Source organism: Schistocerca gregaria, chromosome 3 (assembly GCF_023897955.1).
Source record: "Schistocerca gregaria isolate iqSchGreg1 chromosome 3, iqSchGreg1.2, whole genome shotgun sequence".
In the NCBI taxonomy this organism is placed as follows: Eukaryota; Metazoa; Arthropoda; class Insecta; order Orthoptera; family Acrididae; genus Schistocerca; species Schistocerca gregaria.
In genome coordinates this window covers 804,104,294-804,128,957 of record NC_064922.1, presented here as the reverse complement: position 1 = coordinate 804,128,957, position 24,664 = coordinate 804,104,294, and positions in this window count along the sequence as shown.

Sequence of the window (24,664 nt, the reverse complement as noted above, 5' to 3'; positions counted from 1 at the left end):
CTTGACACAGTCACCTCGTTTAATTGTCTGGGCGTAATGGTACAAAGCGATATGACATGGAAAGAGTAAGTGAGGACTGTGGTAGGGAAGCGAATGGTCGACTTGGGTTAACTGGGAGAGTTTTAGGAAACTGTGGTTCTTCTGTAAAGGACACCGGACCCAGGACTCTTGTGCGAGCTATTCTTGAGTACTGCTCCAGTGTTTGGAATCTGTACGGGTTGGGCTGAAGTAGGATATCGAAGCAATTCATAGGTAGGAAGGGGAGGGAAAGCGACGTTATTTATGATGAACACTATTGACAAAATTTAGAGAATCAATATTTGAAACAAACTGCCGAATGTTTCTACAGTCGCCATTATACATGGCGCCTAAGAACCACAAAGATAAAATACAAGGGACTAGGTCTCGTATGTGGGCACGTAGACAATCGCTTTTCCCTCGCTCTGTTTGCGAGTGGAACAGGACAGTAAATGACTGGTACCCTCTAGCAAACAATGTACGGTGGCTTGCGAAGTGCCTATATAGATACAGATGAAGGTGTGGTTGGGATGATCTATAGGAGGATGGAACTACTGACAGAAGATCATTTTGAGTTCCAGGCAAATGTAGGAACATTGAACTTGCGGCTTATACTGAAAGATACGTTAAAAAATGGCAAACCATCATTTGCAGCATTTGTAAATTTAGAAAAAATAATTGGGTTTATTGACTGGACTGCCGCCGGCCGGAGTGGCCGAGTGGTTCTAGGTGCTACAGTCTGGAACCACGCGACCGCTGCAGTCGTAGGTTCGAATCCTGCCTCGGGCATAGATGTATGTGATGTCCTTAGGTTAGTTAGGTTTAAGTAGTTCTAAGTTCTAGGGGACTGATGACCTCAGAAGTTAAGTCCCATTGCGCTCAGAGGCATTTGAACTGGACTGTCGTCTTGTGAAATTCTGAAGCTGTTAGGGACAAAATACAGAGAGCGAAATGTTACCTATAACCAGTCGGCAGGCAGGTGACTTGAAAGATGGTCAGTAGCTAAAATGAAAATGAGAGAAGATTACAGTTATATGTTTGACTTACATGAACAAGAAGGAATTACTGAGAAGGCAATCAAAGAAGATATCAGCCTAACCCTGTTCAGTCCTTAAGTAGTACAAGCAGTAAAGGAAATCAAGGAGATATTTCAAAGGGGACGTTATATTGAGACTGAAGAGCACTGATAAGGTTTCTGACAACAGAGATGGCAAGTGACTTGGAAGATCAGTTGAAAAGGGACTGTAAGATGAAAGATCAACAATAATGAAACAATTGTAGCAGGATTTAGTGGAATAAATCAGGCGATTGTGAGGATTTTGTACTAGGACATAAGACACTAATAATTTTGCTGTTTGGCAGAAGCCAACTGACGGTGGCAGAAGTAAAAAAAGATGAAAAATGGAAACTGGAAATAGCAAGTACATTTTTTCTGAAACAGTAAATTGTAAATTTGGCCAGAGACCAATAGGATAGTGCGTTTGTTGTGTTGCTGTTGATATTGTTGTTATTGTTGCCGGCCGCGGTGGTCCAGCGGTTCTAGGCGAGCAGTCCGCAACCGCGCGACTGCTACAGTCGCAGGTTCGAATCCTGCCTCGGGCATGGATGTGTGTGATGTCCTTAGGTTAGTTAGGTTTAAGTAGTTCTAAGTTCTAGGGGACCGATGACCACAGTAGTTAAGTCCCATAGTGCTCAGAGCCATTTGAACCATTTTTTTTTTGTTATTGTTGCTGGTGCTGCTGCTGTTGCTGTTGCATCTGTCTAACGGTCGATTCCTCCGCACAGAAGAGTAAATGTGCGGGCAGCCGCCCTGTCAAGATGCCATTTTGGCATTTTGCTGTGTTACAGTGCTTTAGAGTGCTTTAGAGTCTACAGGGCTGTTGTTTTCTCCTTCTGTCGTCTGTTACGTTCCAAGTGCTGTGGCTGCTGCTGGGACGGTTGCTGGAAGATTTATTGTTATGCTTTCGTAAGCTCAGATAACATGGATAATCATCTTACCTGACTGAGCACTAACGTTGGGATAGGTAAAAAAAAGTCGCCATCAATTTGTAACACGACATTTAATGATAATGCAATCAATTAACACAAATCAGATAAACTGTACCACGTTAAAAGCAGCATATCGAAAGACAAGGAATTCATTACAAAGGCATGTGGCTTCGGTCACAATTGTACATCTGCTTGTTAGTTGTCTGGCTCTCGTATGCCTCATGTGATGCCCCAAAGAGAGTGGTGTAACGTCACGTGGTTGACTCTGTATCGGGTACCACTGTCAATAGTGATATGACGTAGTCAGTCGTATCCCTTACGCTTCGCTGGTTCTCTGCAACTTTCGGACCTGAGTGCGTCTTTTCCAGTAGAAGACAATGTCTTGCCGTTTCGTTCAACATGCCCAAGTGATACCCCTTGATCGCCTTAACGCGCAGCGAGGGTCCTATAGCTAAGGTTTCGCTTGGAACTGTCATATGCAGTCCACTTTCACCAAAAGAATGTGAACAGTTCGCAGATACTGAAGAAACTGAGACGGTCCGTAGGTGATTGGAGAGCGTCTTGCTGTCTGTGCTCGATGTATTACTCACCGCTAGGTGGCGAGCATGCATCGCCGAAGCTTAAAGCAGGAAAACGTGGACCACTGGAGACAGTTGTAGACGAGCAAGGGAATGTGGCGGTTTAACACCGAGTGGACTGCAGTGCTTCTGGCAGGCACGAGGTGGTATGGTGCTGTGGTGTGTTATTAAGCCGTCGCACACGGGCTTACATACAAATACAGCACTCGGCGTGAAGGGTCGAGTTCGACGTTGTAACCATACTGGACGACGGTATTTGGTGGCACGCTGAGAGTGAAATACGATCAACGTTAAGCGACTTTAGTTGCTGTCACCTTGGGAAGGCGTTTTGCGCCGATGAAAAAGTTATTCTGTGTGATTGAACAGGTTTCAGCTTTACTTTAGTTTCAGCATTGCCTTGACATGATAGTGGTAAGCACCAGAAATCCTGTATAACGATGTTAACTGTCGACGCTTTAATTGATCAGTACGTGTTGCCATGCTCCTAACAGTACTGAGCTTTATTAGCCTTATTGTTACTTTGGGATGTCAGTGTGCTGGTTACTTTTCAAGGAAACATATTTTATTTTGAGATGTGTTTAAAGTTTCTTTTAAAGATTTTCTATGATTTTTCGTTTTACTGAGTTATGAGGGTCGATTTTATCGAAAGTACACACTTGGTTAATAACCTTAAATTTGCAATCATTGGCCCATTAGCTTATCACAGCAACCGTTCAGTAATTGTTTGCAAGTGGACGGTTATTGAATGAGTGTATGTCGCCTTTATAAGTAAAGTAACTGCTGAGTAATTGTGCGTCACCATTAGCCATTAATAATGCAGAGTATATTTCATTTGAATATGGGTTTTAAGGTCTACTTATTTATGTATTATTATTATGTGCGATTAGACCCTGTTGGATCACGCAAAACTTCTTGATTCTTTTTCCTTTTTTTTCTACAGTGCTTTCATTCTTTCTCCATGGGCCCTCTTCCTTTCCTCTGTGCATTTTGTCCCTGCTTTCTTCGGAGCTTCGTCCTCTGACTTAACTTTCTATCTGTCGCTTTCTGCTTAAATATCTTTCTGTCCAAAATATCTGAATAATTTATCTGCGCTTTTTGTAGGTTCTTTTTGTTCTCTTGTATCCAGGGTGTAGTTTTAAGTCCTTCTATTTATTTAAGAATTTTGTCCTTAAATCGTGTTTTGGGAAACCTATAGACGTGCCCATAAAATTTTAATCACCTTTTTCTAATGTCTGCTGCAAGGTTGGGTAATTTCTCAGTTGTTTGACGGGACTGTAGTCTATAGCCCTCTTCCGTTTTCTTTGGTCCTAACATCTTCCTGATGATTTTATGTTCTTCCTTTAATAAGCTTTATACGTCATCTTTTATGTGTACTGTCAGGGTTTCATTGGCATAGAGGACATCAAGTTTTAATGCTGTATTATGCCTAATTTTAGTGTTTTTGGACAAGCATTTCTTATTTTACACTTTGTAGGTTCTTCCATAGGCTCTCTTTAGTTTTTCGAGGCGAGTGTTCTGTGCTATTTTCTCTCGCCCCGTTGATTCAAGGGCTTCGCCTAAGTATTTAAAATATGGGATTCTATAGATACGACCCTATTTTGTAATCAAGTTTTGGGTGTCAGTTTTTGTGGTGATGAACTCAGACTTTAGGAAAGATATTTGCAGAACAAATTTCTGTGCACATTCTTTGAGGGTTTCAAACTGTTCGATTGCTATTATCTCATCATCCGCTAGTAACGCTAAGTTATCAGCAAAAGCTAAACATGAAATTCTTATGTCATCCTTGACTCGCTTAATCTGTATAGGTTTCCAGTAGTTTTTATCATTCAATTCCCATTCGCGGATGATCTTGTCCAGTAAAACACTGAATTGGAGAGGAGACAGACCATCACCTTGTCGGATGCCAGTTTTGATCAGGAAGGGCTAAGATATTCCACCCGTGATTTTCAATTTTGTGCAGTATCAGTCAGTGTTTCTTTGATGAGGTTACCTGTTTTTGGATCTGACTCTTGTCTTTAAGGATGTCAAAAAGCGCTTGACCGTCAATTGAGTCGTATGCCTTTTTAAAGTCAACAAACGTGCAAATTATTGGGCTGTTTTTGACTGTTTTGTATTTTAGCACGGTCTTTACATTGAAAATTTATTCTGTGCAGGATCTGTTGGGACGAAAGCCACCTTGGTATTCACTAATTTTGTTTACTAGTTTCTCTTGTGCTCTTTGAGGAAGACAAGCTGATAGAACTTCGTAAGCGACCAGAAGAAGGGATATGCCTCGTTAATTATTTACATCAGATTTGCCTCCTTTTTTCGTAACGGATAAAAATGGGCACATTTACATTCCTGGTGTAATTTTTCTGCCTCCCAAATATTTGCAACGAGTTGGGTTAACTCTATGAGAGAATTTCGTCCTAGAGTTTTCAGTAGCTCAGCAATAATCCCATCTTCACCAAATGTTGTATTGTTTTTTAATTTAATAATGTGTTAGTGAATTTTTTCTTGTGTTGTTGAGGATGATTCAGGGTGCGTGTAAGTAGGTCATTCTTTAGGGAATCTCGAAGGTGGTTCCCGACAATTAAGGAGTTTTGGAAGATAATGTGCCTGTTTATTACAGTTTTCTGGTTAGTGAGTGCAAGCTTTCGTTCATATTTCTTGAAATATAAATTTTGTGGGCTGTATCCGTCACCTTTCTCTGCGAAAGTTCTGTAAAAATCTCGTGTATTGTTGTTGCGGAAATTCTCTTCGTTTAAGTACAGTTGGTTTATCAGGTATTTTCTTTTGGTTTGCCTATTGATTTCCGCCACTTGTCTCCTAGTTTCATAAAAATATTGAAGATTTTCGGGTGTTTCCCTTCTTTTGTAATTAAGCAAAGCCTTTTCTCGTTTTCCCAAGCCTTATCACACGTTGTACCCCACTATGGATGTTTTGTGTTTTCCTTCCGGGGGACTAAATCTTTGGCCTTCTAGCTAATTTTACTGTGAATGTTTTCCCAAATATCTGCTTGAACTTTTTCCAGTTATTCTTTGAGTTTAGTTTCTTTGATTCGTCTGGTGTCAAATTTATGCTCGTGCCCTTTGTTACGGTGGTCTCTCTTCGGGTTAAATTTCATTTTTTCTCCGCGTTAGATAGTAGTCTGAGTCTATGTTTGCACCTCTACGGACACGTATGTCATGAACTTCCTTCTGTAGACGACACGAGATAGCAACATGATCAATCTGATATTTAGCGAGCTCTTTCATTGGGGATCTTCAGGTCTGTTGCTTTTGCGGATTCTTTCTCAGTGATGTTGATCTGGTTTTAAGGTTGTTTTGTTGGCATAGTTTGATAAGCCTTTTTCCGTTTTTGTTGGTAAATTTATGGGCGGGATATTTTCCTACAGTTTTCCAGTATTGTTTTTCTTTGCCTATCTGAGCACTGAAATCATTAAGATTTTGATGCCATGCTTTGGAATTTTAGCCATTACTTTCTCAAGATCGGTCCAGAATTTCGCCATTCTACGGATTCTTTCTGACAGCAATGTTGATGGGAGCATGAATATTGATAGATCGTTATTTCTTGTTACCAAACTGCATGGAAATTGTCATAAGGCGGTTGCTTATGGGGCACACATCTCTTAGGGAGTCTGTTATATTTTTATGTATGACAAAATCCATTCCTAGAAGCGGAGCACCTTGAGCAATAAGTTTTTTCTGTTTTACACCTAAAGATGGAGTGATTTCCATGATCTAATGGGGCTTCATCTGTGAATAGTGTATCTTGAAGGGCTAAAATCTGATTTTTTTTTTCGATCTAACTCCTGTACTAGGCTGTGTAATTTTGCCGGTTGAATAAGGGTGTTGATATTAAATGTGTCTATATAAGTCATAGTTTTGGATGGAATTCTGCCACAATACACCGACTTTCTCTTTGTTCGTGACTGTTCAGGTCCCTCAGACTCCGAAGACCCGATTCCCGCCTGTTGGCGGGTGGATTGAGTACCAGCCGGGGTAATATTGTTATTACTTTCACGAATCATATAGCTTATAATTGTTTGTCCAATGTTTCCAGGGGTTATTAGAAATTGGGATTGTTAGTACCTGGAAAAATAATTGCAATCGCCCCTAAAATGAGGGACAGATACTGACCAGAAAGCCGCCCATTATGGTTTCAGACGAGTCTTGGTTTGCTCTCGTTAGCTTTTATATTAATCCTAAAAGCAGGACCGCCTCTTCCACCAACTCCGCGCCATACTGATGAACTTCATCTCCGTCTTCACTGCCGTTGAGTTCTTCACCGTTACCCTAGCAAGGAACCTTCACAAGTATATATACATACTCTCACATTTTCTTATTCTATTTTACTTATCAAAGAGAGGGACAGTTTAGAAATATGAGACTTCAAATAAGGCAACTGTGAGTGATTAATTGGTTTATTCGTTGAGGGTGCGCGCAATTACATACAAAACCAGCGAGTACATTAGGATCGCCATTCTTAGTCATCAGCGTCTGCTGGTGGAATGTATTCTTATTTGAACAATTATTAAGGGTTCCGTGAACTGTTATAGCGTGTCAGTTCAGTCTGAAACATAAATAAAGCAATGCCAACCTTCAGAGTGAAAGCAGAACTACATTTATCAGCCAACATGAGTATACATAGGTCTAACCATTATTAAGAAGTCTCTTAGCTAACTTAACAAACGATGTAAATTATATGAACTGTTGTCATTTTCACTTAAATTGGAGAGCTGATGACTTCAATATTTGTAAAGGTAAGAGATATATTTTCGTTTAAGGCTATACGGTCAGGTTTCTTACGAAGCGAGTGCTATGTGTTACCCACATCTAATCGCCCTAAAGAACCGAAGAAGAATGAAGGAATGAAAGATGATTAGGACTTAAATAGGCCTTTAGAGACAGGGCACAGTCTGGAATGTTTCAAGAAGGAAATCGGCCATGCCCTTTCAGAGGAGTCAGCCTGACTTTTGTTTGGCTTGCACTGACATTTATGTTAAAGCACGCATTTGTCGCGGTGTTTCCATATTTTTTTGTCCAACCCCTTTGTTATCAAACGCCAAATTGCGCCCTGTGGGGCACAAATATCTTGTTTCACGTAATATAGAAACTGGAAAGTGTACACCAACATAACTGCATTTCTTTAGTCACATACGTATTCATCTTATTAGATTCATTAGATTTTCGATAGATAGTTGACAAAGCTATTTCGCTCCATGAAATAACTAATATTGCATTTTTATAGTCCTAACAACCCCACTGTCATGAAGCTTTAGTTGTTTATCGAAATGTACTTTTCTAATCGTTTTATCAACAGGTGAGTGCCAACCTTTTTTTCTTTACTTAGTGCTTACATCACAAACAATAATTCATATTTCGTTTACAATATTTACTATTCAAGAAACAATCGTACGTTACACAGTGTCTGAAAATATAAGGGAGGACAACATTACAATAAATCCGACATGGTTCTATCCTGGACTGGAAAAAATGTTAAAAATTAATAAATAAAAGCACTGGTATCAGGCATGTGTAGAGAACGAAGGAGAAATCGAAAAATACGTATTATGTCGTGGAGGCGACAACAGGCATAGCAGCGCAGAACAGGACCTCGAGCGCAAACTGTAAACACAGCCTGCCGGCTGGAGTGGCCGTGCGGTTCTAGGCGCTACAGTCTGGAGCCGAGCGACCACTACGGTCGCAGGTTCGAATCCTGCCTCGGGAATGGATGTGTGTGATATCCTTAGGTTAGTCAGGTTTAATTAGTTCTAAGTTCTAGGCGACTCATGACCTCAGAAGTTAAGTCGCATAGTGCTGAGAGCCATTTGAACCATTTTGAAACACAGCCCTATACAAGAACGGTCCAGAAGCCCGTTCTATTCGCGTAGTGAATACGTATGAATGATTCTAAATATTGTCGTATTAGTAATGAAAGGTCCTACGCGGCGCTACTGTCAGATGTATAGCGCTTAAAATTCAAATAGTAAAGGAAAAATAGACAAATAAATAAAACCATAGTGCAGCATATGGGAATATTTCAATTTTCTTTCACTAATAGAATTTTATTATTCCTGATTGCGTATAAATTACTTCTTTGAAACTTGTTATACGATTTCCTAAATTTATCCAGTCACTCATTTTATGTCATTTCTTACTCTGAAAAACTACATTTACCTAATGACATTGTCATAACAACAAGTAGCCCAGTTTTATATGCTGTAAATCACACAGTTTATTTTTCGAAAACGATACAACGACTGTTAACTGAGTACCAAACTTAAGCCTCTCCGCCGTAGACTTGAGAAAAAGATATGTAAAAAAATTACTCGCTTTCTCCAAATTCTCACTATTAAAAATGCATGTAATTACCACGTAAGGCGTAAACTCCTTGCTAAACAGACTTACTACTTTACAACTGTCATGCTAATGTTGGTACTTACGCCAAAAATTAGGAAATGGCGCCAGTATTCATGTTATTTCATAACTAATTTGACACGTTCTTGCACACAAATATTAAGTGGTACTAGGCCGATCAATGCATCTTTTGACATTCTCATTCTTGAAACATTATTCCCTTGATTCTGAACACAAATGGATAACTCTTCCTTCCAGCAACAAATCTAACCGATACTGATCTTCTTCCAATTGATACGGTATACATACGTCTTTCCTTCATTGCTGTTTCATCCGCTCTCGTCCTTCTGGACGATACTTACACTCAGCGATTACTACGAGGACACACTCATATTCAAACGGCTGGGTGATCAAAAGGTCAGCATAAATTTGAAAACTTAATAAACCACGGAATAATGTAGATAGAGAGGCAAAAATTGACACACATACTTGGAATGACATGGGGTTTTACTCGAACAAAAAAAAAAAATTATTCCTTGGCTCGTAAAAGATCTCTTGCACGCGTTGTATGCTGATGATCGTGTGCTCAGCCGCCACTTTTGTCATGCTTGGCCTCCCAGGTCCCCAGACCTCAGTCCGTGCGATTACTGGCTTTGGGGTTATCTGAAGTCGCAAATGTATATGGTGATCCACCGACATCTCTAGGGATGCTGAAAGACAACATCCGACGCCAATGAATGGTCATAACTCCGGACATGCTTTACAGTTAAAAAAAAATGGCTCTGAGCACTATGGGCGTAAACTGCTGTGGTTATCAGTCCCTAGAACTTAGAACTACTTAAACCTAACTAACGTAAGGACATCACACACATCCATGCCCGAGGCAGGATTCAAACCTGCGACCGTAGCAGTCCCGCGGTTCCGGACTGCGCGCCTAGAACTGCTTTACAGTGCTGTTCACAACATTATTCCTGGACTACAGCTATTGTTGAGGTATGATGGTGGACATATTGAGCATTTCCTGTAAAGAACATCATCTTTGCTTTGTCTTACTTTGTTATGCTAATTATTGCTATTCTGATTGTATGAAGCGCCATCTGTCGGACATTTTTTGAATGTTTGTATTTTTTTGGTTCTAATAAAACCCCATGTCATTCGAAGAATGTGTGTCAATTTGTACCTCTCTATCTAACTTATTCCATGATTTATTCAGTTTTCAAATTTATACTGACTTTTTGATCACCCCGTACTATTGAAAGACAACGAAAGTCTTTCCCAACTCACATTATTACATCAGATTTAATAATACAAGGTGACACCTCTTGCTAGCCAGTGTCCCAAGTATTTCTTATCATTTCTCCTGGGAACGTTTTAGTTCCTTCATCACTCAGGTCTTGGTTTTCCTGCTCTGACGGTGTACCTGTGTAGAATCTAATGTAAACTTAGTATTCCCTGCCTGCCGGTGTGGCCGAGCGGTTTTAGTGGCTTCAGTCAGGAACCGCGCGACCGCTTTGGTCGCAGGTTCGAATCCTGCCTCGGGCATGGATGTGTGTGATGTCCTTAGGTTAGTTAGGTTTAAGTAGTTCTAAGTTCTAGGGGACTGATGACCTCAGATGTTAAGTCCCATAGTGCTCAGAGCCATTTAAACCGTAGTATTCCCTGCTTCCATCTCTCATCTAAAATACAGCAAAACATTGAACATGTGTTGATATTTTACGGTAAGTACTTTAAAACACGCATTTGTTACTTTCACTTCACAATGCCTCACATAAACATGAAGCACCAAGAAGAATCCTAACCCTCCCCACAACCCTCTCGAAGATTTATACCGTATACATGAAAACAAGGAAAACATCATCCGATAAGTTACAAGCTGACGAAAGTGTGTGTTGAGCGATCGTGAAAGACAATCATTAAGGAAGAGGATAAGAGCAGCAAAAGTCACTGCATAACTGAATGTCGCACTCGCCAACTCCATCAGCATCAAACGAAATGAGCTCCGTAAGCTGACAATTGTATGGCGAGCTGGAGTTACAAAACCAGTGCTCAGTAATCCAGTTCCCCTAACAGGATAACGCTGTGCTGAAACGATGAAACGTGGACTTTGGAAAAAAGTCGTTTGGTTGGACGAGTGTTATTTCACACTGTTTCCAGTTTCTGGCCTAGTTTACATCCCAAGCGTGAAACACGAGGGGGCCACTGCGTATACAGCTCGCAAGTTCTAGGAATGGATTTGTGAATACGATGATGAACTGTCGTGTCTCCCCTGGCCACCACGGTCACCTTTTGTCATCATAATTAAACCTCTGTGGTCTACTTTGGAGTGAAGGGTGCCTGATCGCTATCGTTAACTGCATTTACCACTATTTTGTAAGAAGAATGGACTGAGATTTCCTGGAAAACCACACAACACCTGTATTTATCCACTATGCGACGGCTGGAAACTGCTTTGAATGCTGACGGGCTTCTAGCACCATATTAGGTGTGGTAATGTGTTGTGTTTTTTGGTGTTTCCATATTTTTGTCTAAACCCTGAATATAAAATTTTAGAGTCACTTACCTAACATGAATAATGATTTTTATTTATTTTTTGCTTGCATGAAAACGACCCCTGGAATCTCCTGTACATATTTCATTTCCCTTGCTGTGGGAGAGTGGTAAAGCAAATCTGACATGGACAATCTGTACTGAGTACTGATGTTAGTATAATATCTCAACAGTTCATGCTGATAACAGTGCAAAGTGTCCTCGATGTCTTTCACGGTGGCAGCTGCATTTTTTTCTTACTGTGGAGCAACTTACTGTCAAGACTGGGCGCCTCCAAGATAAGAGATACGTTGGACCCCGTCAAAAACTACACAGGGCTTCGAGTTCCCGGCATGTATGGTGCCCCTGTTAATGTTGTATAGTTCACATTGGTCAGACTATTGTTGGGCACTGTGCAGGCCATATTAATCTAAGGGAGCTTGATAAGTCGGCCGTGACTGAACACTGCCTAGAAAACGGGCATAAAATATAATTTGAAAAAACGTGAGTTTTGGCCCAAACACTATCATATTGCGAGTCTGTTACAAAAGGAGCGGTCGTAATTAGAATAAACATCAACAATTTTAGCAGAGACCAAGGGAACACAATTAGTAGGCATGGGCAAGGGTTTTCAACACGGAGGGAAAACAAAAGAAGGCTTGAAACTTGTATGCACGCGGAAGCGGCAGTTTCAAACGGGGCGCCGGCCCTTCGCGTCATCTGATGTCACACGGTCCTGTGACGGGAAGGAGCTCCTAGGAGCTGCCGAACAGGCCTACCTTCTCTGCTCCTCTCCAGAAGGTTCCAGACGCCGTCGTTGCGTCTATATATCCAGAACACCGTGCCAGCCCCGGCAGTCAGTGATTTTTAGCTCTTGATGACGATGTCGGAATCAACTATTGAAAGCTCGACTGTTTTATTCGAAGTGACGCGATTTGAAAACCGAGAAGATTTTATTGTATGTTACAAAGGTTGTTGCACACAGGTATCTACTAGGTAGTAACACACGGCTGACATCCAGTATGGGGAAGTTGGCTGTAAACATGACAATTATGTTGACATTCATAATATTATGACTGTATTACCAAATGCGTCAGCACTCCAATAAAACACGTGATGACATAAATTACAGTTTAGTAAATCGATATTACTAATGACTTCAGGAAAGCATTAACGCAGCATTACAAACGCAGCATATCTAATGTTTACGTTGTCTCATAGTAAGTCTATCCACAAAAATCTCAGAATTGTATCAGAAAAATTGTCTGTATAAAGTTTTGCTGGCAGAAACAAGTTTCAACACCAGTACCAATAACTAAGATAACTGAGAAGGTATACCAGTCCGCCTTTTCCAGCACACCAAGCCTACATCAGAAGGACTGCCACGAAGTTTGTACTAAAAGTGAGGTTTGCCAGGTGTCACTGGGAAATGACAGAGAATCATGGAGAAATGGCTAGATAAGCACCAGTTAATGCCATCCCACCACTCTGTCTACTTTTGGTATTACTATATAAATTTTTTATATTAAAAACTGTTTTTCTTTAGTCAGTATTGTCTCGATCTTAAAATATAATTCTAGAAATCCAGATTAGAGGTAAATGACGAGAAAACGAAAAGGCGAGAAGCTGTACAGATCTGTGACCACAAGTTTGAAGAAGCAGAGGAGTTTAGGTATCTGGGGATTGTACTAAATAACAGAAATTATAAATAGAAATAGAAGTGAGGACGAAAGCGGCATCGAGATCATCATACTCACTCAACAAATTACTATCATCCAAAGTTTTATAAAGAAGAACTAAAATAAAGACCTAAAAATCTAGTATCAGACCAATACTACTGTAAGGGGAAGATATATGGAGAATGGGTAAGCGTAATGAGAGGAAGACTGAGGTTTTCAAAAATGAAAACCTGTGCAAGGGAGCTCTGCGAGGTATAAAAGATGATTCAACATCCACTATGTATGCGTCTTTTCCAAGCTGCAACGCCTTCAAGAACCACATACAAGATGATTATATACACTCACTCGCTATGTATAAATTGTTAATCTTGCAGAAAAAATGAAAAGAACCTTCCTGTAAGAAGCTTAATGAAATTAAATTTTGTACAGGGATACATTTCCGGTATAAGCCACGTTTTCGTGTTATTTAACAAAATTGTACAAAGGTGATCTTCAAACGCCTTTTGCTAAATCTGAGAACTGTGATCTCCAGTGAAAATGTATCTCAGTACAAAATTTAGCTACATTAAATTTCCTTTAACAAGGCACCATTTATTTTTCTGTAGGAATAATATGTAGTTTGTGTGTAGCGAAGAACAGAACACAAAAATCTCGCACATGGTTTTTGAAAGCACAGCGGGTTGCATAAGACCCGTATGTAGGGGCAGCTCAGTCACCCTTATAACGAAACAGACATCGTTGCAGAAGCCAACATAAAAAGCCTGAGATGGGCTGAGCATGTCTATGGAAGAGATCAAGATGAGAGAAAAAACTCAAATATCAAAGACCTTTAGGCAGACCGAAAATAGGTAGGAGAGATCATGTGGCCAAGGATATTCAGATACTTCGAGCAAGAGAAGAAGATGGCAAGGACATGGAAGAGGCTACGTTACAAGACCGAAAACAGACTGCAGTTTGTTGTGGCACAAAATAAGAGAAATGTATCACTCTAATAATCCCTGTTTTCTGATTAACTGAAACAGTACTTGGTGCACAGTCTTTGCTGGCGACTCACTGGAAGGGCCTTAGGATATTCTTGCTGCTCACGCAAGTCCACCTGTCCAATGTTCTGCCCTTCTGAGTACCCACTGACAAGAAAATGTAGTGACCTCGATTGTAAGGGACACCACTAGCCGTTCGCGGCATGCGCCCTGCCAAGTAATGAAAACTCAATACACAGAATCCAAGTGCCCAGATTCTTTAAGTTTTGGTGGCTTTAATAACTACAGAGGATAACTTTGTAGTTACAGCATTAACTCACAGGAATGTATCAGCACACCCATTGTGCGTTCAGACACTCACAAACCATACCACATGGTCACAGTCATCACAAACACAGCCAAACCACGAGTATGCAAACAAAGTGCCTTTTATGTAACAACAGTGCTAATACGTATTTGCAAATTTCATGTTTAACTTCTGTCCCTCTTTAACGGATATTCTGCTCTAAATTATTCAACATATAACAACTTATTTTAATGTACAGGAACAAAGTAAGAAGAACGAACAGAAAAAGTAGACATCTCATTTTTATATGTATTGAGTCTTTTGTAACGGTTCACTTTACAAACATGGTAGACACTATCTGAAGCGTCAGAAGACAATGTTGACAAGTTACTAACGTGAAGTATTTATAGCTGAAACCTCTAGTTCCGTTATTATGTACTGTCTTGGATGTCTTCAATAGACTAAAAGACAGCTTCTATATACTCATAGCAGTAATTGTCCCAGTAAAAGTACGCGCACCTTAAAAGGTGCACAATGTTTATAAACTGCCGACAACGTACAAATATTGGTAAACGGTTCTTCTGTGGGAAGCACTTTTGCCATGTAACAAAACAAAACAGTGCTTACCACTCTCTCATTTGCCCTGAACGCCAAGTCGTCTTAAGCTCCGTAGACAACTGAATTAGTCCCTAGCTATTACCACAAGGAAACCGCAGAACAGAAATATAGCCACCGAAGTTAATCTCGAACGATCATGAACTGGGGTTTACTAAATACTTCGGAGTATTTTTCCGTTATTGTGAACATGAGGTCAATGACCACAGGAAATGGGATGCACATTGATTCTGAATGGGCACTTATTAATAGAATGGAACGTACTCCTGAACCTCAGTAGACATTCAACACGTGCAAAATCGGAACACTATGGTTCCGTAAGGACAAACTGGTTGTCACTGTGTTAGTCACCATTATTAAGAGAGGATTAGGTCAACTAAGCAACACAACACTGACGCTCACAGGCAAGATTCAAACATCCACAGAACAGCTGAAGACGAAACTCAGAATTATCTAGCGAAAACTGAGTCGTCAAAGCTGGGTTATGATTCACAGTGCAAAAAACACGAAACTTAGGAGTGATCCGGGGCATGAACTAATAGTGACTGGATAAAGAACAAGTTCAGTCTGTAACCTCCCCCTCACTTATCGACCTTAATGACAGTGAAAAATTAAACTGCGTGTACGTAATGAGAATTTGGGAAAAGCAATTGTCGGTGAAAAGGGAGGAAAGGGTTACATCTAAATGAAAGGAAAAATGCAAATGAAATTGATGGAAATTAATTTTGAGAAAAAGGTAAAATTAATAAATAAAGAAAATGTGCGGTCGTCACGTTAACAATTAACTGGCGTTAATTAGATACTTGAGGTTTAGGGAAAATTACGGTCACCAGTACTATGCACAACTACTATAATAACTGAAAAAGCAAGGTTATTGCACATATAATTAGCACTAAAAGCGTGGCAACTGAAGGTTGACACGTGTTGTGTGAAAACTGAAAGTTTGTCAGAAGTAATAAATTTCTCTACACTCTGACTTAATTTAGCAAAAGAATTAATAAAACCGGAAAATTGAAAGTTAATTTTGTGACTGTAATTAATAGTGAGCTTTGTTTCTGAAGCACTACGAAATTCAATAAAATAAGTTTAGTCTTGGGCTACCTCAACAATCATTTCAAAAGCTACTTGAATCTACGCAATAATTGATTCTGAATGGGCACTTATTAATAGAATGGAACGTACTCCTGAACCTCAGTAGACATTCAACACGTGCAAAATCGTAACACTAATAAGAGATTTAACTTTGAACTTGAATTTAATGATTCTGAACAATTAACAATAGTAAAATTTAGTATGTACCAAGCTGAGCTGTAGTCACAGGTAAGCTAAAATATGGTAACAACACTCGCACTCATAATTTGTGCTTGTGTAATCTAAATATTGTAGCCAGCTATGAATACTTTAACTGAACTTTGAAATTAAAGCAGTGAAATGGAATAATATTACTTTAAAGCTGGCGTTTGAATACCAACGACATTCGGGTTCATTCCGGAAAAGGAAGGGACCCTGCTTGGTAATGCAATTGGGACAATGAGCAACAAATGTTTATGCTAAGTTGCTGTAATTATAGTTACGAAAATGTTACAGTTTGAAAAGCTGAGGTCTGCCATGCAGTTGTAAAACTTTACGTGCTTCCAGTCTTCCTTGTTGGTTGATTGACGGCTTGAAGCCGTCGATCGAGAAGGTGGCGACAGTCACTCATTGTCGGCCGTCGCTGTTGCAGAAGCTAAATGTTGGCGCGCCTTCTTCTCGACACGGTCACCAGGCGAAACTGGCTCTTGATGTGCGCCAGCTAATGCTTCCCGTCCGCGACACCGTGTCAGAAACTATCATAGTAAGTCGATCGTAATTATATGCTGCCAAACCCCGAAATCGCGGAAACTCGCGGAAGCGTCACACAACACACCTGCTCCACAGCCCTCCTCCAGCCAGACTCACCCTACTCTGTCCGCGCTCCACGCGGCAGAGTTAACACTATCAAAGATCCTAAACACTTTGGTTCTCCACACGACCTATCGATGTATTCGTTCTATAGCATAGTTTTCCCTAGGCCAGACCCAGCGTATAAATACAAATAATATTCACAAAACAAACCAATTATACATCGACGTAAATGCATATATACACTCCTGGAAATGGAAAAAAGAACACATTGACACCGGTGTGTCAGACCCACCATACTTGCTCCGGACACTGCGAGAGGGCTGTACAAGCAATGATCACACGCACGGCACAGCGGACACACCAGGAACCGCGGTGTTGGCCGTCAAATGGCGCTAGCTGCGCAGCATTTGTGCACCGCCGCCGTCAGTGTCAGCCAGTTTGCCGTGGCATACGGAGCTCCATCGCAGTCTTTAACACTGGTAGCATGCCGCGACAGCGTGGACGTGAACCTTATGTGCAGTTGACGGATTTTGAGCGAGGGCGTATAGTGGGCATGCGGGAGACCGGGTGGACGTACCGCCGAATTGCTCAACACGTGGGGCGTGAGGTCTCCACAGTACATCGATGTTGTCGCCAGTGGTCGGCGGAAGGTGCACGTGCCCGTCGACCTGGGACCGGACCGCAGCGACGCACGAATGCACGCCAAGACCGTAGGATCCTACACAGTGCCGTAGGGGACCGCACCGCCACTTCCCAGCAAATCAGGGACACTGTTTCTCCTGGGGTATCGGCGAGGACCATTCGCAACCGTCTCCATGAAGCTGGGCTACTGTCTCGCACACCGTTAGGCCGTCTTCCGCTCACGCCCCAACATCGTGCAGCCCGCCTCCAGTGGTGTGGCGACAGGCGTGAATGGAGGGACGAATGGAGACGTGTCGTCTTCAGCGATGAGAGTCGCTTCTGCCTTGGTGCCAATGATGGTCGTATGCGTGTTTGGCGCCGTGCAGGTGAGCGCCACAATCAGGACTGCATACGACCAAGGCACACAGGGCCAACACCCGGCATCATGGTGTGGGGAGCGATCTCCTACACTGGCTGTACACCTCTGGTGATCGTCGAGGGGACACTGAATAGTGCACGGTACATCCAAACCGTCATCGAACCCATCGTTCTACCATTCCTAGACCGGCAAGGGAACTTGCTGTTCCAACAGGACAATGCAAGTCCGCATGTATCCCGTGCCACCCAACGTGCTCTAGAAGGTGTAAGTCAACTACCCTGGCCAGCAAGATCTCCGGATCTGTCCCCCATTGAGCATGTTTGGGACTGGATGACGCGTCGTCTCACGCGGTCTGCACGTCCAGCACGAACGCTGGTCCAACTGAGGCGCCAGGTGGAAATGGCATGGCAAGCCGTTCCACAGGACTACATCTAGCATCTCTACGATCGTCTCCATGGGAGAATAGCAACCTGCATTGCTGCGAAAGGTGGATATACACTGTACTAGTGCCGACATTGTGCATGCTCTGTTGCCTGTGTCTATGTGCCTGTGGTTCTGTCAGTGTGATCATGTGATGTATCTGACCCCAGGAATGTGTCAATAAAGTTTCCCCTTCCTGGGACAATGAATTCACGGTGTTCTTATTTCAATTTCAATAGTAAAACAATGACAATATACAAAGACACAGAAATGTTATATCTGCAGGTAACAAAATAAGGAAAAAAAATTTGCAGTGCAATATATGGAAATAGGAGGATATGCATTTCCGGCTTTACAAGTCCCAACTGAACATCTAAACAATCATGGTGGTGTCTGATGGTTCTATATCGTGTCTCCCTACCACTTTCGCGCAACGACGCTCTGAGCTTGTTTTTTAGGGAATTGACTAGTCAGAACCTGGGACCTGTTGCTGGTCAGGAGACGCCAGACCACACATGACATGTAGAGTTCAGAAGAGTTCAGTGAGACTAGCGATGATATAACCAAATACTAAATGATTTCAGCGTCAGCTCCACTGCACTCCCTGTAAAAGAATCTTAATACTAACTAAATTTAGTGGAAGGGGTTCATGGATTTCCTATTTTTAGTTAGCTGGTAAAATAACGTCGAAAAAGCAGTTAAGTTTACCATTGGAAATTTTATTCTAGTCACAAAACATCGTTTACAAATTGCACTATTGATAAAAGGAAATGTTTTAATACCGGATGGTAAAAACCAACTGCGTTCAACAAAACTGTGAGCGAATATTCCCTGAGTGGGTTTCCAAGTTCAACAATCGATCGAAAGATGACCTATGCCATATCACATGTATAATCTAGGTTTAAATTAAGTTTCACAAAAGAGATAAATATCAAAATGGTCTACAGTGACCCTCAATTTTCCTTAATTACTTATCTAACTTGTCATAAATTACAGTGGCTGATGTGGCTTCTCAATAATTATATAACAGAGAAATCATGGCGTTTCAGATTTTTACTTCAAGTGGCAATTGTGAACACCATGAGCTATAATTTACGATGGACACTAGTATTACGCAAAAAGGGGGTGTAACAGATGAGACTTCTGCAGTTCTGAGTGAAGCTTTAAGCGCTGTTATGCGGCATCGCGTGCGTTCATTACCTTGTCGGTGTTCGTCAGGGGGGCGGCGGCCGGCGCAGCAGCCATCCAGCTCGCCGTCTCGGAACTAACTCCTAACTTCTCCTTAATACAATTTACCGCAGTTGGTTGAAAAAAAAAACTATCTGGCTGTGTTTTCATCTGACCAATCAGGGTCTCAATGTTAACCTTAAGATCTGCCTACAAATATTCTGTCTATCCAATGAGAAACGTTATACTTTTCGTGGTGGGTCAATGTTTTTAAAGTTTGCAACGTAACAGAGACGCGAAAAAGTCTCATGCTAAAACCTGCAGCTGGTGTGGTGCTTTTAGCGTTATCGTAAGATCTATACTGTTCTTCTAGTGGGCTCTATCTTTTAATATGGGCTGGAGGTTGGTCCTTGACATAACAGAGACGCGAAAAAGTCTCACACTAAAACTTGCGGGTGGTGTGGTCTTATTGGTTAGCTGGCGACGTGGGTGTCCAATCCGTCCCTTATCATAGGGCCTTCTTGCTTAACACGGTTCTGCTCTCGGCTTCTGTTCTCGTTTCTCCCCTCGGTACTGCGTCGGTCTCTCGGTGGGAAGGTACGACAAGCATTCAGGCATTCTTGTGTTAGTCTGTGGTATTCCATTTGCTCACTTGTTACTCGTATTACTTTGGTTAATTTAATGTCACGATTTATTCGGAGCTATGTGACATACTACTAGATTTGCTTATCATGTCAGGGTTTTCATGGAAGGTGTTGGATTTGCCTGACACCTTACAAACATAGTTAAAATATACCAAAATTATCACTCTTGGGAACCCGACAATGCTTGTGACAAACGACTTTAAAATTGCAGAAATTTTCTAAGACGGAAATTTGAACTAACTCCTATCCAAAAAACATCTATGTCACTCAGGTTATTAGGTGGCTCAATAGATAAGTGGCGTGTGCTGGTGAATTTCTAAGTGTTGAGGCCCAGTAATAAATGTTCAAACCCAAAGTACAGGACCTCGTCTGGGTCTTGATAAGCAGTTCTCAGAGACACAGAACACCATATAGCGCAGGAACACAACGTCATTGCTGTTTTCGGTGAGAAGACTGGTTTGATGCAGCTCTCCAAACCAGTCCATCCTGTGCATGTCTCTTTATCACCCCATTGTTTTTGTATCCTACATCCACTTCATCCTCTTGCAATATTTAATTCGTGGACTCCCACTACAATTTACACCCTCCACACTTGTCTCCATAATCGTATTAAGTATTCATTCATCCCTCAAGATGTGACGTATCAACCATAAAGCAGAATCACCTTTCATTTTCTATTTACATTTGCTGAAGCGTATCTGGAATGCAAATCGAATTGTGCAGTTGTTCTTAAGTTTGTTCTCAAGATAGGTTTTGTAACGCTACAGATTCGGCAGAAAAAAATTTGTGTTGAGAGAGTTTGCAGTGTTACATAGCGGACATATAAAGAACAATAAATTTAATGATATGGCGTAAGTTTATCTGTGATATCGTAAAATCTTTTCTCTTCGGAATACTGAGGTTTTTCATAACCATCGGTTGTGGATGACATCTGGTCATGTAAATGTCACTGTTATGCAAAAACTTATTTTTGCAAAAAAATAGCAATGATAATCCAACTTCGTTAAAAAATATAGACTGCAGACGCAAATGATGTACGTTGTAATTTGAATAGACTTGCATTCTTATGGCACACGGTGGTTGCGTCACCAAAGCGACCATTTCCAAGTATTTTATCAACGTTCAAATGAAACATAATTCAGTCACAATTATTCTCAACAGTACACTAATTACATGACCCGATAGTCCAATCGCTACAGGTGGAAAGGTAAATAAGAAGAGTATTTGTCGTTCAAATTTTTTAAAAACAAACTACAGCCGATAATTAAAAAAGATATTAATTCGCTACGTAGATATAAACTGTGTTTTGGCCGATAGTTCCCTCATGGACTTAAACGACATATAGCGATTCGTTATGTTTTCTGTACACAGATTTTGCCCACCACATCCAATAATATTTTATTTAGATCCTCTCTAGTGAAATGAGTAAACTCCTACACCTGTCAGGATTGACAGTCGTCCTGATTTAATAAACAGCTAACACTGCAATACTCTGACTGAAGCAATAGATCCGCTGCTTCTTCCATGCATGTTGTTGATAGTTCCTACACACCTTGTTTCTCATGCGCTCTGGATGTGTGTGATCTCCTTCGGTTATTTAGGTTTAAGTAGCTCTAAGTTCTAGGGGACTGATGACCTCAGAAGTTATGTCCCATAGTGCTCAGAGCCATTTGAACCATTTGAACTTCTTCAGCTGCCTACTACTATCTTAAAGCCGACGTATTATTTTCCTTGTAGTAAAACATGATAACTTTCGGCTTTTGTAAGGGTAAATATTCCGAATCAGTGTATTATGAGTCTGACGCAATTTTTAATAATGCAACAGCCGATTTTCCTTCTTTACTACTTGCATCTTACGAGTATGATTTAAAAACTTGGTCGTTCACAATGAAGATTTTAACAACACACTGTCGTAGCTTTGTTGCTCCATAATTCGGATGCATGTCATTTCATGACGGTATCTAATGATGATGTTTCTCATTGAATACTGAACTCGTTTTTTACGATTTGAACGATATGAATATCGTTGTAAAAAGCAACCGAAGCTAGTCATCATTATTTAGGTGTACAATACAAATTTCTTCATGGATATTAAAAGTTTTTTATTTAATGTATTATTATCAATCATTTGAAACGTTTTGTTTGTAGGACAATATTCTGAACGAGGACAAAACACCGCAGAGAGTACTAGATCTAAAAAATGCGGGACGTTATGTGTAGTTGCTGTAATAGGTGGCAGTCAGTTACAGAGAGCCAAATATATTTTGTAAAAGGATTGTCTAAGATGCACAACAGCTACTAAACGTAGTTATGTAGTAGACTAGTAGGTTAATGCTATAGTGGTTCTAATTGTAAGACTAGCATGTAAAAAAAGCTTGAGGGAACCAATACCAGCTACTGAATTTTGCAGCAAGGCAGCGAGGAAAGTTAATTTCATAAAATTTAGTGGTTACTTTATCAAGGACCTCGTGGCAGTGAGTACAGCTACAGTCGCTGTAAACATTCAGTAATGGCTATTGTAGCATGACAAGTGTTATCTCCTATGAACTGCTCTGGTAGCGAGAGTCCAGTTCAGTATACGCATTTGTTTCGCAGCACGCCTGTAGTATTTTATCAAGGCTTACGTATTGTTAACTGCGCCATTATACATTCTGTTGTTGACAGTGCGTTACTCATATCTCTCTACGATAGAATTATTCACTTAAGCGCGGCGCGATCTTTGACAGTTACGCAAATTGCAGTCTGCCAGTGAGGCGGCGTAAACCGAACGGTCGATGTTTTCGGAATCCACTAATTCACGGCGTCAGTTATGAAGCTCGCTTAACTGCTAAAAGAATGTCATTACTGGATTAATTTAGGGATATTATGCGGAAATTAATTTTCACTTTGCCCTAAAGATCTGTCTTTTCTGTTAATGAACTGATATGACAATTAATTTGTATCGCAGCAATTTCTCTTTGCGCATTCGTGCCAACTGCAGTGTAATAAATTATCATTTTGACTGAGTCTCACATGAGCTCGTATACTAAAAATCTGATTCACTCTTCATTCACTTTTGAAAAGAGACAGATTTCGATTTTATTAACATATTATGATCTTCAACAGTACGTACCAAAGTAGGGCCCCAATCTTTCGTTCAATCGTCGGCTGTGTTGTCATAATTATTGTGCCGTATATCTTTCCAACGTTTATTGTTAAAAGTTAAAACATTTATCAAATGTGATTTCTTTCTCACTCCACGAATGTCGAGTACTAACCTTCCAGGCTACTGCCAAGTGATATCAAGCAGTAGCGGTCTGAAAATTATTTTAAAATTTAATTTTTTTTTTCCACCACTGTGTTCAACCGGCTGCTATCAGGCATGATGTTGCATTTGCGTAATGACGTTCAAATTTTTTAACACGGCACACTCGTCTTCAACTTTCTTGTGACACTGTGCTCCTTCTCGACATCTGTTTTTGTTTTCGGTGGTGTATTCGGCCCTGACTTCATTTTTATGAACAACTGTGCGGGACCGACGCATAGAACTGCGCAGGTGTAGAAGCTCTTGGTACGAGACGTTATGAGGCGAATGGAATATGACCGTTTCCCCAACTAAAATCCCATGGAACACGCGTGAGGTGAATGTACAATTCAGCTTTTCTCTGGCAGGTTTCATGCTGTATTAACGAGGCTACTTATTATCATGCGTATAAGATATGCATCTACTAGACACGATGGCATCACAGACCAAATGATGAGGTTTGTATTGACCCATTACTGTCCATTATTGCAGTTACCTGGAACCACTCCTTAACCACAAGTGCGTTCCCTGAGGCCTGGAAACAGGGACTATTTAAGCTGTTATCTAGAAAGAATACTGACATAAGACCTGCTGTTCAAGGCCTTAGGATATATGGTCTACGAGAAGCTAACAAACTACCTAATTACGTACGGCCTATTAAACGAACATCAATTGGATTTCCGTAAACAACTTCTGCCGTAACGTACAAAGATCGATTATCATGTGCTTCTTAGACTTGAGCAAAGCCTTTGACATCGCAGACTTCGATATATTACTTGGCAAACTTAGCATCCTAAATTTCTCGCCTAGTGCAGTGAGATGGTTTCGCTCATACTTCACATCTCGCTAGCAGTGCGTCAAATCTGGCACCATAAGGTCACAATTGAGGCAGATATTGTCTGGTGTCCCCCATATTTAGGTATTAGGTCTTATACTCTGAAACGTCTCTGTCAAGTCGTTTCATAAGACGCTTGTCGAATTCGGTAAAACTTATTCACTTTACTGCCTGATTTTAGCTCAATTCATGAACTCTACCAGAAACACTGAGCTCTCAAATAAGGCCTATTGAATATTATATGTGTGTTTTAATGTGGGGTTTCGGTTTTGTTTTGTGAGAACGCTGAGTTGGTCATCGTCTGCAGGGAGCAGACAATGTTGCTTCTCGTACGAAGGAGAGCACAAGATGGCCAAATTAGGTTTCCAATACCTGAACAGGGAGGTTTACACATCTTAGTCGAAGGCTGTGTGGAAGAC